The sequence below is a fragment of the Nothobranchius furzeri genome, chromosome 2 (genome assembly GCF_043380555.1).
Source record: "Nothobranchius furzeri strain GRZ-AD chromosome 2, NfurGRZ-RIMD1, whole genome shotgun sequence".
Lineage (NCBI taxonomy): Eukaryota > Metazoa > Chordata > Actinopteri > Cyprinodontiformes > Nothobranchiidae > Nothobranchius > Nothobranchius furzeri.
The window spans coordinates 53,947,760-53,963,824 of NC_091742.1; the positions used below are offsets into that span (position 1 = coordinate 53,947,760).

At 44.4% G+C, this 16,065-nt stretch overlaps 12 non-coding genes across 12 annotated transcripts; all 12 read left to right on the forward strand.

Moving 5' to 3' along the window:
* Window positions 1–309: 309 nt before the first annotated feature.
* Window positions 310–428, forward strand: LOC139067390 (5S ribosomal RNA). The gene has a single exon (XR_011519657.1). It is a non-coding gene; the product is annotated as a 5S ribosomal RNA (ribosomal RNA).
* Window positions 429–1,688: 1,260 nt separating this feature from the next.
* Window positions 1,689–1,807, forward strand: LOC139067402 (5S ribosomal RNA). The gene has a single exon (XR_011519660.1). It is a non-coding gene; the product is annotated as a 5S ribosomal RNA (ribosomal RNA).
* Window positions 1,808–3,067: 1,260 nt separating this feature from the next.
* Window positions 3,068–3,186, forward strand: LOC139067411 (5S ribosomal RNA). Its single transcript, XR_011519661.1, has one exon. It is a non-coding gene; the product is annotated as a 5S ribosomal RNA (ribosomal RNA).
* Window positions 3,187–4,446: 1,260 nt separating this feature from the next.
* Window positions 4,447–4,565, forward strand: LOC139067421 (5S ribosomal RNA). Its single transcript, XR_011519662.1, has one exon. It is a non-coding gene; the product is annotated as a 5S ribosomal RNA (ribosomal RNA).
* Window positions 4,566–5,826: 1,261 nt separating this feature from the next.
* On the forward strand, window positions 5,827–5,945 carry LOC139067431 (5S ribosomal RNA). The gene has a single exon (XR_011519663.1). It is a non-coding gene; the product is annotated as a 5S ribosomal RNA (ribosomal RNA).
* A 1,260-nt stretch (window positions 5,946–7,205) lies between these two features.
* On the forward strand, window positions 7,206–7,324 carry LOC139068247 (5S ribosomal RNA). Its single transcript, XR_011519846.1, has one exon. It is a non-coding gene; the product is annotated as a 5S ribosomal RNA (ribosomal RNA).
* A 1,260-nt stretch (window positions 7,325–8,584) lies between these two features.
* Window positions 8,585–8,703, forward strand: LOC139067442 (5S ribosomal RNA). The gene has a single exon (XR_011519664.1). It is a non-coding gene; the product is annotated as a 5S ribosomal RNA (ribosomal RNA).
* A 1,260-nt stretch (window positions 8,704–9,963) lies between these two features.
* LOC139067454 (5S ribosomal RNA) lies at window positions 9,964–10,082 on the forward strand. The gene has a single exon (XR_011519666.1). It is a non-coding gene; the product is annotated as a 5S ribosomal RNA (ribosomal RNA).
* A 1,260-nt stretch (window positions 10,083–11,342) lies between these two features.
* On the forward strand, window positions 11,343–11,461 carry LOC139067465 (5S ribosomal RNA). Its single transcript, XR_011519667.1, has one exon. It is a non-coding gene; the product is annotated as a 5S ribosomal RNA (ribosomal RNA).
* Window positions 11,462–12,721: 1,260 nt separating this feature from the next.
* LOC139067475 (5S ribosomal RNA) lies at window positions 12,722–12,840 on the forward strand. Its single transcript, XR_011519668.1, has one exon. It is a non-coding gene; the product is annotated as a 5S ribosomal RNA (ribosomal RNA).
* A 1,260-nt stretch (window positions 12,841–14,100) lies between these two features.
* Window positions 14,101–14,219, forward strand: LOC139067486 (5S ribosomal RNA). Its single transcript, XR_011519669.1, has one exon. It is a non-coding gene; the product is annotated as a 5S ribosomal RNA (ribosomal RNA).
* A 1,260-nt stretch (window positions 14,220–15,479) lies between these two features.
* LOC139067494 (5S ribosomal RNA) lies at window positions 15,480–15,598 on the forward strand. The gene has a single exon (XR_011519670.1). It is a non-coding gene; the product is annotated as a 5S ribosomal RNA (ribosomal RNA).
* Window positions 15,599–16,065: the final 467 nt, after the last annotated feature.

Genomic DNA, 16,065 nt, shown 5'->3' on the forward strand with positions numbered 1-16,065 from the left:
ACGAGGTACTTCTCTCAACTGAGGTGAAGGTGGCCTTTTTGTACATCCAAATGTTAAATAATATCGTTTGTACTTTCTGACGTCTGCGATGTGAACAAATTTGGATTAAAGCGCATGAACCTATTCTACTGTGTCACTACACAAGCTCCCCTCTCCGCTTTCGCCCACGGAGCCCGGCCAGACACAGCTCAAACTGGGGATGAGGGCGGTTTACTGGAAAGGCCTCAAATTGCAGCATTCCATTCAATGGCAGCCAAGGGCACAACTGTCTCTGCACCCATAAAACGGAGGACGGAAGGACAAGCCTTCGCTTACGGCCATACCACCCTGAACACGCCCGATCTCGTCTGATCTCGGAAGCTAAGCAGGGTCGGGCCTGGTTAGTACTTGGATGGGAGACCGCCTGGGAATACCAGGTGCTGTAAGCTTTTGTCCTTGTCTTTTGAGCCAGCAGAGGGTGCTGTTACGCACTCGCCCTTCTGAGGAACAACACCTTACAGACCTCAAACAGTTACAACAGCATATTGCACTTTTCCTTAACCCTTTCATGCATAATAGTCACTCAAGTGGACAGGTACTCAAAATTGTTATTTATTTATTTTTGCTATTAAGCACAGCTGTTGAAGACTTTATTGCATTTGAGCACCTCCATTTGGACTTTGGTAAGCCAAGCCAACATATTTCATGTTCAGATTGCACGCTGTTCACTGAGGTGGACATGTAATAAATTATTTGTAAATTATACATTTTTACAAAAAATATTTGTTGAAATTTGTTTCATTCACACCTAAAGATGAATCAAAAAATTGTTAAAAAAAATCATGGTTGAAGATTTCATAATTCATGCATCAAAGGGTTAACACAGAAATGTCAAAAAGCCCATTCCCTGGGGCAATCAGGTTTTAAAAGAGCGTTTCTTCTTCAATACGTTCACATTTTACTTCCCAAGTTGCAATAGAGAAAATCCAACTCATCTATCTGTGACTTACTTGCAATTCAGGGATCTAACTAAAGATTGTCATTAAGATTTCGTTCCGGAGCAAGGCTCTGCAGCCTGCGGCCATGATGGCACGTCGCAAGTCTTTGCCGCTACGCTACCAGCTAAAAGAAATGTGGGCCTTTTACTGGAATGGCATCAAAATGCACCAATAGGTCTTTTCCACAAAGACCCAAATAGGTTGTTGGAGAAACACATTGCAATTTATTGCTGCCAAACACAAGAAAAGCTGAACTCACAAACTAAGAAAAATCGGGCGCCAGCCGGCCGGCACCTGTTTGCAAGGATTTCACCCACAGAGCCCGGCCAGACGCAGCCCGAACAGGGGGGCGTGGGTCCCACTTTCCATGGGCCCACCACTCATAGGAGGGACAAAGGAAAAACGAGGTACTTCTCTCAACTGAGGTGAAGGTGGCCTTTTTGTACATCCAAATGTTAAATAATATCGTTTGTACTTTCTGACGTCTGCGATGTGAACAAATTTGGATTAAAGCGCATGAACCTATTCTACTGTGTCACTACACAAGCTCCCCTCTCCGCTTTCGCCCACGGAGCCCGGCCAGACACAGCTCAAACTGGGGATGAGGGCGGTTTACTGGAAAGGCCTCAAATTGCAGCATTCCATTCAATGGCAGCCAAGGGCACAACTGTCTCTGCACCCATAAAACGGAGGACGGAAGGACAAGCCTTCGCTTACGGCCATACCACCCTGAACACGCCCGATCTCGTCTGATCTCGGAAGCTAAGCAGGGTCGGGCCTGGTTAGTACTTGGATGGGAGACCGCCTGGGAATACCAGGTGCTGTAAGCTTTTGTCCTTGTCTTTTGAGCCAGCAGAGGGTGCTGTTACGCACTCGCCCTTCTGAGGAACAACACCTTACAGACCTCAAACAGTTACAACAGCATATTGCACTTTTCCTTAACCCTTTCATGCATAATAGTCACTCAAGTGGACAGGTACTCAAAATTGTTATTTATTTATTTTTGCTATTAAGCACAGCTGTTGAAGACTTTATTGCATTTGAGCACCTCCATTTGGACTTTGGTAAGCCAAGCCAACATATTTCATGTTCAGATTGCACGCTGTTCACTGAGGTGGACATGTAATAAATTATTTGTAAATTATACATTTTTACAAAAAATATTTGTTGAAATTTGTTTCATTCACACCTAAAGATGAATCAAAAAATTGTTAAAAAAAATCATGGTTGAAGATTTCATAATTCATGCATCAAAGGGTTAACACAGAAATGTCAAAAAGCCCATTCCCTGGGGCAATCAGGTTTTAAAAGAGCGTTTCTTCTTCAATACGTTCACATTTTACTTCCCAAGTTGCAATAGAGAAAATCCAACTCATCTATCTGTGACTTACTTGCAATTCAGGGATCTAACTAAAGATTGTCATTAAGATTTCGTTCCGGAGCAAGGCTCTGCAGCCTGCGGCCATGATGGCACGTCGCAAGTCTTTGCCGCTACGCTACCAGCTAAAAGAAATGTGGGCCTTTTACTGGAATGGCATCAAAATGCACCAATAGGTCTTTTCCACAAAGACCCAAATAGGTTGTTGGAGAAACACATTGCAATTTATTGCTGCCAAACACAAGAAAAGCTGAACTCACAAACTAAGAAAAATCGGGCGCCAGCCGGCCGGCACCTGTTTGCAAGGATTTCACCCACAGAGCCCGGCCAGACGCAGCCCGAACAGGGGGGCGTGGGTCCCACTTTCCATGGGCCCACCACTCATAGGAGGGACAAAGGAAAAACGAGGTACTTCTCTCAACTGAGGTGAAGGTGGCCTTTTTGTACATCCAAATGTTAAATAATATCGTTTGTACTTTCTGACGTCTGCGATGTGAACAAATTTGGATTAAAGCGCATGAACCTATTCTACTGTGTCACTACACAAGCTCCCCTCTCCGCTTTCGCCCACGGAGCCCGGCCAGACACAGCTCAAACTGGGGATGAGGGCGGTTTACTGGAAAGGCCTCAAATTGCAGCATTCCATTCAATGGCAGCCAAGGGCACAACTGTCTCTGCACCCATAAAACGGAGGACGGAAGGACAAGCCTTCGCTTACGGCCATACCACCCTGAACACGCCCGATCTCGTCTGATCTCGGAAGCTAAGCAGGGTCGGGCCTGGTTAGTACTTGGATGGGAGACCGCCTGGGAATACCAGGTGCTGTAAGCTTTTGTCCTTGTCTTTTGAGCCAGCAGAGGGTGCTGTTACGCACTCGCCCTTCTGAGGAACAACACCTTACAGACCTCAAACAGTTACAACAGCATATTGCACTTTTCCTTAACCCTTTCATGCATAATAGTCACTCAAGTGGACAGGTACTCAAAATTGTTATTTATTTATTTTTGCTATTAAGCACAGCTGTTGAAGACTTTATTGCATTTGAGCACCTCCATTTGGACTTTGGTAAGCCAAGCCAACATATTTCATGTTCAGATTGCACGCTGTTCACTGAGGTGGACATGTAATAAATTATTTGTAAATTATACATTTTTACAAAAAATATTTGTTGAAATTTGTTTCATTCACACCTAAAGATGAATCAAAAAATTGTTAAAAAAAATCATGGTTGAAGATTTCATAATTCATGCATCAAAGGGTTAACACAGAAATGTCAAAAAGCCCATTCCCTGGGGCAATCAGGTTTTAAAAGAGCGTTTCTTCTTCAATACGTTCACATTTTACTTCCCAAGTTGCAATAGAGAAAATCCAACTCATCTATCTGTGACTTACTTGCAATTCAGGGATCTAACTAAAGATTGTCATTAAGATTTCGTTCCGGAGCAAGGCTCTGCAGCCTGCGGCCATGATGGCACGTCGCAAGTCTTTGCCGCTACGCTACCAGCTAAAAGAAATGTGGGCCTTTTACTGGAATGGCATCAAAATGCACCAATAGGTCTTTTCCACAAAGACCCAAATAGGTTGTTGGAGAAACACATTGCAATTTATTGCTGCCAAACACAAGAAAAGCTGAACTCACAAACTAAGAAAAATCGGGCGCCAGCCGGCCGGCACCTGTTTGCAAGGATTTCACCCACAGAGCCCGGCCAGACGCAGCCCGAACAGGGGGGCGTGGGTCCCACTTTCCATGGGCCCACCACTCATAGGAGGGACAAAGGAAAAACGAGGTACTTCTCTCAACTGAGGTGAAGGTGGCCTTTTTGTACATCCAAATGTTAAATAATATCGTTTGTACTTTCTGACGTCTGCGATGTGAACAAATTTGGATTAAAGCGCATGAACCTATTCTACTGTGTCACTACACAAGCTCCCCTCTCCGCTTTCGCCCACGGAGCCCGGCCAGACACAGCTCAAACTGGGGATGAGGGCGGTTTACTGGAAAGGCCTCAAATTGCAGCATTCCATTCAATGGCAGCCAAGGGCACAACTGTCTCTGCACCCATAAAACGGAGGACGGAAGTACAAGCCTTCGCTTACGGCCATACCACCCTGAACACGCCCGATCTCGTCTGATCTCGGAAGCTAAGCAGGGTCGGGCCTGGTTAGTACTTGGATGGGAGACCGCCTGGGAATACCAGGTGCTGTAAGCTTTTGTCCTTGTCTTTTGAGCCAGCAGAGGGTGCTGTTACGCACTCGCCCTTCTGAGGAACAACACCTTACAGACCTCAAACAGTTACAACAGCATATTGCACTTTTCCTTAACCCTTTCATGCATAATAGTCACTCAAGTGGACAGGTACTCAAAATTGTTATTTATTTATTTTTGCTATTAAGCACAGCTGTTGAAGACTTTATTGCATTTGAGCACCTCCATTTGGACTTTGGTAAGCCAAGCCAACATATTTCATGTTCAGATTGCACGCTGTTCACTGAGGTGGACATGTAATAAATTATTTGTAAATTATACATTTTTACAAAAAATATTTGTTGAAATTTGTTTCATTCACACCTAAAGATGAATCAAAAAATTGTTAAAAAAAAATCATGGTTGAAGATTTCATAATTCATGCATCAAAGGGTTAACACAGAAATGTCAAAAAGCCCATTCCCTGGGGCAATCAGGTTTTAAAAGAGCGTTTCTTCTTCAATACGTTCACATTTTACTTCCCAAGTTGCAATAGAGAAAATCCAACTCATCTATCTGTGACTTACTTGCAATTCAGGGATCTAACTAAAGATTGTCATTAAGATTTCGTTCCGGAGCAAGGCTCTGCAGCCTGCGGCCATGATGGCACGTCGCAAGTCTTTGCCGCTACGCTACCAGCTAAAAGAAATGTGGGCCTTTTACTGGAATGGCATCAAAATGCACCAATAGGTCTTTTCCACAAAGACCCAAATAGGTTGTTGGAGAAACACATTGCAATTTATTGCTGCCAAACACAAGAAAAGCTGAACTCACAAACTAAGAAAAATCGGGCGCCAGCCGGCCGGCACCTGTTTGCAAGGATTTCACCCACAGAGCCCGGCCAGACGCAGCCCGAACAGGGGGGCGTGGGTCCCACTTTCCATGGGCCCACCACTCATAGGAGGGACAAAGGAAAAACGAGGTACTTCTCTCAACTGAGGTGAAGGTGGCCTTTTTGTACATCCAAATGTTAAATAATATCGTTTGTACTTTCTGACGTCTGCGATGTGAACAAATTTGGATTAAAGCGCATGAACCTATTCTACTGTGTCACTACACAAGCTCCCCTCTCCGCTTTCGCCCACGGAGCCCGGCCAGACACAGCTCAAACTGGGGATGAGGGCGGTTTACTGGAAAGGCCTCAAATTGCAGCATTCCATTCAATGGCAGCCAAGGGCACAACTGTCTCTGCACCCATAAAACGGAGGACGGAAGGACAAGCCTTCGCTTACGGCCATACCACCCTGAACACGCCCGATCTCGTCTGATCTCGGAAGCTAAGCAGGGTCGGGCCTGGTTAGTACTTGGATGGGAGACCGCCTGGGAATACCAGGTGCTGTAAGCTTTTGTCCTTGTCTTTTGAGCCAGCAGAGGGTGCTGTTACGCACTCGCCCTTCTGAGGAACAACACCTTACAGACCTCAAACAGTTACAACAGCATATTGCACTTTTCCTTAACCCTTTCATGCATAATAGTCACTCAAGTGGACAGGTACTCAAAATTGTTATTTATTTATTTTTGCTATTAAGCACAGCTGTTGAAGACTTTATTGCATTTGAGCACCTCCATTTGGACTTTGGTAAGCCAAGCCAACATATTTCATGTTCAGATTGCACGCTGTTCACTGAGGTGGACATGTAATAAATTATTTGTAAATTATACATTTTTACAAAAAATATTTGTTGAAATTTGTTTCATTCACACCTAAAGATGAATCAAAAAATTGTTAAAAAAAATCATGGTTGAAGATTTCATAATTCATGCATCAAAGGGTTAACACAGAAATGTCAAAAAGCCCATTCCCTGGGGCAATCAGGTTTTAAAAGAGGGTTTCTTCTTCAATACGTTCACATTTTACTTCCCAAGTTGCAATAGAGAAAATCCAACTCATCTATCTGTGACTTACTTGCAATTCAGGGATCTAACTAAAGATTGTCATTAAGATTTCGTTCCGGAGCAAGGCTCTGCAGCCTGCGGCCATGATGGCACGTCGCAAGTCTTTGCCGCTACGCTACCAGCTAAAAGAAATGTGGGCCTTTTACTGGAATGGCATCAAAATGCACCAATAGGTCTTTTCCACAAAGACCCAAATAGGTTGTTGGAGAAACACATTGCAATTTATTGCTGCCAAACACAAGAAAAGCTGAACTCACAAACTAAGAAAAATCGGGCGCCAGCCGGCCGGCACCTGTTTGCAAGGATTTCACCCACAGAGCCCGGCCAGACGCAGCCCGAACAGGGGGGTGTGGGTCCCACTTTCCATGGGCCCACCACTCATAGGAGGGACAAAGGAAAAACGAGGTACTTCTCTCAACTGAGGTGAAGGTGGCCTTTTTGTACATCCAAATGTTAAATAATATCGTTTGTACTTTCTGACGTCTGCGATGTGAACAAATTTGGATTAAAGCGCATGAACCTATTCTACTGTGTCACTACACAAGCTCCCCTCTCCGCTTTCGCCCACGGAGCCTGGCCAGACACAGCTCAAACTGGGGATGAGGGCGGTTTACTGGAAAGGCCTCAAATTGCAGCATTCCATTCAATGGCAGCCAAGGGCACAACTGTCTCTGCACCCATAAAAAGGAGGACGGAAGGACAAACCTTTGCTTACGGCCATACCACCCTGAACACGCCCGATCTCGTCTGATCCCGGAAGCTAAGCAGGGTCGGGCCTGGTTAGTACTTGGATGGGAGACCGCCTGGGAATACCAGGTGCTGTAAGCTTTTGTCCTTGTCTTTTGAGCCAGCAGAGGGTGCTGTTACGCACTCGCCCTTCTGAGGAACAACACCTTACAGACCTCAAACAGTTACAACAGCATATTGCACTTTTCCTTAACCCTTTCATGCATAATAGTCACTCAAGTGGACAGGTACTCAAAATTGTTATTTATTTATTTTTGCTATTAAGCACAGCTGTTGAAGACTTTATTGCATTTGAGCACCTCCATTTGGACTTTGGTAAGCCAAGCCAACATATTTCATGTTCAGATTGCACGCTGTTCACTGAGGTGGACATGTAATAAATTATTTGTAAATTATACATTTTTACAAAAAATATTTGTTGAAATTTGTTTCATTCACACCTAAAGATGAATCAAAAAATTGTTAAAAAAAATCATGGTTGAAGATTTCATAATTCATGCATCAAAGGGTTAACACAGAAATGTCAAAAAGCCCATTCCCTGGGGCAATCAGGTTTTAAAAGAGGGTTTCTTCTTCAATACGTTCACATTTTACTTCCCAAGTTGCAATAGAGAAAATCCAACTCATCTATCTGTGACTTACTTGCAATTCAGGGATCTAACTAAAGATTGTCATTAAGATTTAGTTCCGGAGCAAGGCTCTGCAGCCTGCGGCCATGATGGCACGTCGCAAGTCTTTGCCGCTACGCTACCAGCTAAAAGAAATGTGGGCCTTTTACTGGAATGGCATCAAAATGCACCAATAGGTCTTTTCCACAAAGACCCAAATAGGTTGTTGGAGAAACACATTGCAATTTATTGCTGCCAAACACAAGAAAAGCTGAACTCACAAACTAAGAAAAATCGGGCGCCAGCCGGCCGGCACCTGTTTGCAAGGATTTCACCCACAGAGCCCGGCCAGACGCAGCCCGAACAGGGGGGCGTGGGTCCCACTTTCCATGGGCCCACCACTCATAGGAGGGACAAAGGAAAAACGAGGTACTTCTCTCAACTGAGGTGAAGGTGACCTTTTTGTACATCCAAATGTTAAATAATATCGTTTGTACTTTCTGACGTCTGCGATGTGAACAAATTTGGATTAAAGCGCATGAACCTATTCTACTGTGTCACTACACAAGCTCCCCTCTCCGCTTTCGCCCACGGAGCCCGGCCAGACACAGCTCAAACTGGGGATGAGGGCGGTTTACTGGAAAGGCCTCAAATTGCAGCATTCCATTCAATGGCAGCCAAGGGCACAACTGTCTCTGCACCCATAAAACGGAGGACGGAAGGACAAGCCTTCGCTTACGGCCATACCACCCTGAACACGCCCGATCTCGTCTGATCTCGGAAGCTAAGCAGGGTCGGGCCTGGTTAGTACTTGGATGGGAGACCGCCTGGGAATACCAGGTGCTGTAAGCTTTTGTCCTTGTCTTTTGAGCCAGCAGAGGGTGCTGTTACGCACTCGCCCTTCTGAGGAACAACACCTTACAGACCTCAAACAGTTACAACAGCATATTGCACTTTTCCTTAACCCTTTCATGCATAATAGTCACTCAAGTGGACAGGTACTCAAAATTGTTATTTATTTATTTTTGCTATTAAGCACAGCTGTTGAAGACTTTATTGCATTTGAGCACCTCCATTTGGACTTTGGTAAGCCAAGCCAACATATTTCATGTTCAGATTGCACGCTGTTCACTGAGGTGGACATGTAATAAATTATTTGTAAATTATACATTTTTACAAAAAATATTTGTTGAAATTTGTTTCATTCACACCTAAAGATGAATCAAAAAATTGTTAAAAAAAATCATGGTTGAAGATTTCATAATTCATGCATCAAAGGGTTAACACAGAAATGTCAAAAAGCCCATTCCCTGGGGCAATCAGGTTTTAAAAGAGGGTTTCTTCTTCAATACGTTCACATTTTACTTCCCAAGTTGCAATAGAGAAAATCCAACTCATCTATCTGTGACTTACTTGCAATTCAGGGATCTAACTAAAGATTGTCATTAAGATTTAGTTCCGGAGCAAGGCTCTGCAGCCTGCGGCCATGATGGCACGTCGCAAGTCTTTGCCGCTACGCTACCAGCTAAAAGAAATGTGGGCCTTTTACTGGAATGGCATCAAAATGCACCAATAGGTCTTTTCCACAAAGACCCAAATAGGTTGTTGGAGAAACACATTGCAATTTATTGCTGCCAAACACAAGAAAAGCTGAACTCACAAACTAAGAAAAATCGGGCGCCAGCCGGCCGGCACCTGTTTGCAAGGATTTCACCCACAGAGCCCAGCCAGACGCAGCCCGAACAGGGGGGCGTGGGTCCCACTTTCCATGGGCCCACCACTCATAGGAGGGACAAAGGAAAAACGAGGTACTTCTCTCAACTGAGGTGAAGGTGGCCTTTTTGTACATCCAAATGTTAAATAATATCGTTTGTACTTTCTGACGTCTGCGATGTGAACAAATTTGGATTAAAGCGCATGAACCTATTCTACTGTGTCACTACACAAGCTCCCCTCTCCGCTTTCGCCCACGGAGCCCGGCCAGACACAGCTCAAACTGGGGATGAGGGCGGTTTACTGGAAAGGCCTCAAATTGCAGCATTCCATTCAATGGCAGCCAAGGGCACAACTGTCTCTGCACCCATAAAACGGAGGACGGAAGGACAAGCCTTCGCTTACGGCCATACCACCCTGAACACGCCCGATCTCGTCTGATCTCGGAAGCTAAGCAGGGTCGGGCCTGGTTAGTACTTGGATGGGAGACCGCCTGGGAATACCAGGTGCTGTAAGCTTTTGTCCTTGTCTTTTGAGCCAGCAGAGGGTGCTGTTACGCACTCGCCCTTCTGAGGAACAACACCTTACAGACCTCAAACAGTTACAACAGCATATTGCACTTTTCCTTAACCCTTTCATGCATAATAGTCACTCAAGTGGACAGGTACTCAAAATTGTTATTTATTTATTTTTGCTATTAAGCACAGCTGTTGAAGACTTTATTGCATTTGAGCACCTCCATTTGGACTTTGGTAAGCCAAGCCAACATATTTCATGTTCAGATTGCACGCTGTTCACTGAGGTGGACATGTAATAAATTATTTGTAAATTATACATTTTTACAAAAAATATTTGTTGAAATTTGTTTCATTCACACCTAAAGATGAATCAAAAAATTGTTAAAAAAAATCATGGTTGAAGATTTCATAATTCATGCATCAAAGGGTTAACACAGAAATGTCAAAAAGCCCATTCCCTGGGGCAATCAGGTTTTAAAAGAGCGTTTCTTCTTCAATACGTTCACATTTTACTTCCCAAGTTGCAATAGAGAAAATCCAACTCATCTATCTGTGACTTACTTGCAATTCAGGGATCTAACTAAAGATTGTCATTAAGATTTAGTTCCGGAGCAAGGCTCTGCAGCCTGCGGCCATGATGGCACGTCGCAAGTCTTTGCCGCTACGCTACCAGCTAAAAGAAATGTGGGCCTTTTACTGGAATGGCATCAAAATGCACCAATAGGTCTTTTCCACAAAGACCCAAATAGGTTGTTGGAGAAACACATTGCAATTTATTGCTGCCAAACACAAGAAAAGCTGAACTCACAAACTAAGAAAAATCGGGCGCCAGCCGGCCGGCACCTGTTTGCAAGGATTTCACCCACAGAGCCCGGCCAGACGCAGCCCGAACAGGGGGGCGTGGGTCCCACTTTCCATGGGCCCACCACTCATAGGAGGGACAAAGGAAAAACGAGGTACTTCTCTCAACTGAGGTGAAGGTGACCTTTTTGTACATCCAAATGTTAAATAATATCGTTTGTACTTTCTGACGTCTGCGATGTGAACAAATTTGGATTAAAGCGCATGAACCTATTCTACTGTGTCACTACACAAGCTCCCCTCTCCGCTTTCGCCCACGGAGCCCGGCCAGACACAGCTCAAACTGGGGATGAGGGCGGTTTACTGGAAAGGCCTCAAATTGCAGCATTCCATTCAATGGCAGCCAAGGGCACAACTGTCTCTGCACCCATAAAACGGAGGACGGAAGGACAAGCCTTCGCTTACGGCCATACCACCCTGAACACGCCCGATCTCGTCTGATCTCGGAAGCTAAGCAGGGTCGGGCCTGGTTAGTACTTGGATGGGAGACCGCCTGGGAATACCAGGTGCTGTAAGCTTTTGTCCTTGTCTTTTGAGCCAGCAGAGGGTGCTGTTACGCACTCGCCCTTCTGAGGAACAACACCTTACAGACCTCAAACAGTTACAACAGCATATTGCACTTTTCCTTAACCCTTTCATGCATAATAGTCACTCAAGTGGACAGGTACTCAAAATTGTTATTTATTTATTTTTGCTATTAAGCACAGCTGTTGAAGACTTTATTGCATTTGAGCACCTCCATTTGGACTTTGGTAAGCCAAGCCAACATATTTCATGTTCAGATTGCACGCTGTTCACTGAGGTGGACATGTAATAAATTATTTGTAAATTATACATTTTTACAAAAAATATTTGTTGAAATTTGTTTCATTCACACCTAAAGATGAATCAAAAAATTGTTAAAAAAAATCATGGTTGAAGATTTCATAATTCATGCATCAAAGGGTTAACACAGAAATGTCAAAAAGCCCATTCCCTGGGGCAATCAGGTTTTAAAAGAGGGTTTCTTCTTCAATACGTTCACATTTTACTTCCCAAGTTGCAATAGAGAAAATCCAACTCATCTATCTGTGACTTACTTGCAATTCAGGGATCTAACTAAAGATTGTCATTAAGATTTCGTTCCGGAGCAAGGCTCTGCAGCCTGCGGCCATGATGGCACGTCGCAAGTCTTTGCCGCTACGCTACCAGCTAAAAGAAATGTGGGCCTTTTACTGGAATGGCATCAAAATGCACCAATAGGTCTTTTCCACAAAGACCCAAATAGGTTGTTGGAGAAACACATTGCAATTTATTGCTGCCAAACACAAGAAAAGCTGAACTCACAAACTAAGAAAAATCGGGCGCCAGCCGGCCGGCACCTGTTTGCAAGGATTTCACCCACAGAGCCCAGCCAGACGCAGCCCGAACAGGGGGGCGTGGGTCCCACTTTCCATGGGCCCACCACTCATAGGAGGGACAAAGGAAAAACGAGGTACTTCTCTCAACTGAGGTGAAGGTGGCCTTTTTGTACATCCAAATGTTAAATAATATCGTTTGTACTTTCTGACGTCTGCGATGTGAACAAATTTGGATTAAAGCGCATGAACCTATTCTACTGTGTCACTACACAAGCTCCCCTCTCCGCTTTCGCCCACGGAGCCCGGCCAGACACAGCTCAAACTGGGGATGAGGGCGGTTTACTGGAAAGGCCTCAAATTGCAGCATTCCATTCAATGGCAGCCAAGGGCACAACTGTCTCTGCACCCATAAAACGGAGGACGGAAGGACAAGCCTTCGCTTACGGCCATACCACCCTGAACACGCCCGATCTCGTCTGATCTCGGAAGCTAAGCAGGGTCGGGCCTGGTTAGTACTTGGATGGGAGACCGCCTGGGAATACCAGGTGCTGTAAGCTTTTGTCCTTGTCTTTTGAGCCAGCAGAGGGTGCTGTTACGCACTCGCCCTTCTGAGGAACAACACCTTACAGACCTCAAACAGTTACAACAGCATATTGCACTTTTCCTTAACCCTTTCATGCATAATAGTCACTCAAGTGGACAGGTACTCAAAATTGTTATTTATTTATTTTTGCTATTAAGCACAGCTGTTGAAGACTTTATTGCATTTGAGCACCTCCATTTGGACTTTGGTAAGCCAAGCCAACATATTTCATGTTCAGATTGCACGCTGTTCACTGAGGTGGACATGTAATAAATTATTTGTAAATTATACATTTTTACAAAAAATATTTGTTGAAATTTGTTTCATTCACACCTAAAGATGAATCAAAAAATTGTTAAAAAAAATCATGGTTGAAGATTTCATAATTCATGCATCAAAGGGTTAACACAGAAATGTCAAAAAGCCCATTCCCTGGGGCAATCAGGTTTTAAAAGAGCGTTTCTTCTTCAATACGTTCACATTTTACTTCCCAAGTTGCAATAGAGAAAATCCAACTCATCTATCTGTGACTTACTTGCAATTCAGGGATCTAACTAAAGATTGTCATTAAGATTTAGTTCCGGAGCAAGGCTCTGCAGCCTGCGGCCATGATGGCACGTCGCAAGTCTTTGCCGCTACGCTACCAGCTAAAAGAAATGTGGGCCTTTTACTGGAATGGCATCAAAATGCACCAATAGGTCTTTTCCACAAAGACCCAAATAGGTTGTTGGAGAAACACATTGCAATTTATTGCTGCCAAACACAAGAAAAGCTGAACTCACAAACTAAGAAAAATCGGGCGCCAGCCGGCCGGCACCTGTTTGCAAGGATTTCACCCACAGAGCCCGGCCAGACGCAGCCCGAACAGGGGGGCGTGGGTCCCACTTTCCATGGGCCCACCACTCATAGGAGGGACAAAGGAAAAACGAGGTACTTCTCTCAACTGAGGTGAAGGTGACCTTTTTGTACATCCAAATGTTAAATAATATCGTTTGTACTTTCTGACGTCTGCGATGTGAACAAATTTGGATTAAAGCGCATGAACCTATTCTACTGTGTCACTACACAAGCTCCCCTCTCCGCTTTCGCCCACGGAGCCCGGCCAGACACAGCTCAAACTGGGGATGAGGGCGGTTTACTGGAAAGGCCTCAAATTGCAGCATTCCATTCAATGGCAGCCAAGGGCACAACTGTCTCTGCACCCATAAAACGGAGGACGGAAGGACAAGCCTTCGCTTACGGCCATACCACCCTGAACACGCCCGATCTCGTCTGATCTCGGAAGCTAAGCAGGGTCGGGCCTGGTTAGTACTTGGATGGGAGACCGCCTGGGAATACCAGGTGCTGTAAGCTTTTGTCCTTGTCTTTTGAGCCAGCAGAGGGTGCTGTTACGCACTCGCCCTTCTGAGGAACAACACCTTACAGACCTCAAACAGTTACAACAGCATATTGCACTTTTCCTTAACCCTTTCATGCATAATAGTCACTCAAGTGGACAGGTACTCAAAATTGTTATTTATTTATTTTTGCTATTAAGCACAGCTGTTGAAGACTTTATTGCATTTGAGCACCTCCATTTGGACTTTGGTAAGCCAAGCCAACATATTTCATGTTCAGATTGCACGCTGTTCACTGAGGTGGACATGTAATAAATTATTTGTAAATTATACATTTTTACAAAAAATATTTGTTGAAATTTGTTTCATTCACACCTAAAGATGAATCAAAAAATTGTTAAAAAAAATCATGGTTGAAGATTTCATAATTCATGCATCAAAGGGTTAACACAGAAATGTCAAAAAGCCCATTCCCTGGGGCAATCAGGTTTTAAAAGAGGGTTTCTTCTTCAATACGTTCACATTTTACTTCCCAAGTTGCAATAGAGAAAATCCAACTCATCTATCTGTGACTTACTTGCAATTCAGGGATCTAACTAAAGATTGTCATTAAGATTTCGTTCCGGAGCAAGGCTCTGCAGCCTGCGGCCATGATGGCACGTCGCAAGTCTTTGCCGCTACGCTACCAGCTAAAAGAAATGTGGGCCTTTTACTGGAATGGCATCAAAATGCACCAATAGGTCTTTTCCACAAAGACCCAAATAGGTTGTTGGAGAAACACATTGCAATTTATTGCTGCCAAACACAAGAAAAGCTGAACTCACAAACTAAGAAAAATCGGGCGCCAGCCGGCCGGCACCTGTTTGCAAGGATTTCACCCACAGAGCCCGGCCAGACGCAGCCCGAACAGGGGGGCGTGGGTCCCACTTTCCATGGGCCCACCACTCATAGGAGGGACAAAGGAAAAACGAGGTACTTCTCTCAACTGAGGTGAAGGTGGACTTTTTGTACATCCAAATGTTAAATAATATCGTTTGTACTTTCTGACGTCTGCGATGTGAACAAATTTGGATTAAAGCGCATGAACCTATTCTACTGTGTCACTACACAAGCTCCCCTCTCCGCTTTCGCCCACGGAGCCCGGCCAGACACAGCTCAAACTGGGGATGAGGGCGGTTTACTGGAAAGGCCTCAAATTGCAGCATTCCATTCAATGGCAGCCAAGGGCACAACTGTCTCTGCACCCATAAAACGGAGGACGGAAGGTCAAGCCTTCGCTTACGGCCATACCACCCTGAACACGCCCGATCTCGTCTGATCTCGGAAGCTAAGCAGGGTCGGGCCTGGTTAGTACTTGGATGGGAGACCGCCTGGGAATACCAGGTGCTGTAAGCTTTTGTCCTTGTCTTTTGAGCCAGCAGAGGGTGCTGTTACGCACTCGCCCTTCTGAGGAACAACACCTTACAGACCTCAAACAGTTACAACAGCATATTGCACTTTTCCTTAACCCTTTCATGCATAATAGTCACTCAAGTGGACAGGTACTCAAAATTGTTATTTATTTATTTTTGCTATTAAGCACAGCTGTTGAAGACTTTATTGCATTTGAGCACCTCCATTTGGACTTTGGTAAGCCAAGCCAACATATTTCATGTTCAGATTGCACGCTGTTCACTGAGGTGGACATGTAATAAATTATTTGTAAATTATACATTTTTACAAAAAATATTTGTTGAAATTTGTTTCTTTCACACCTAAAGATGAATCAAAAAATTGTTAAAAAAAATCATGGTTGAAGATTTCATAATTCATGCATCAAAGGGTTAACACAGAAATGTCAAAAAGCCCATTCCCTGGGGCAA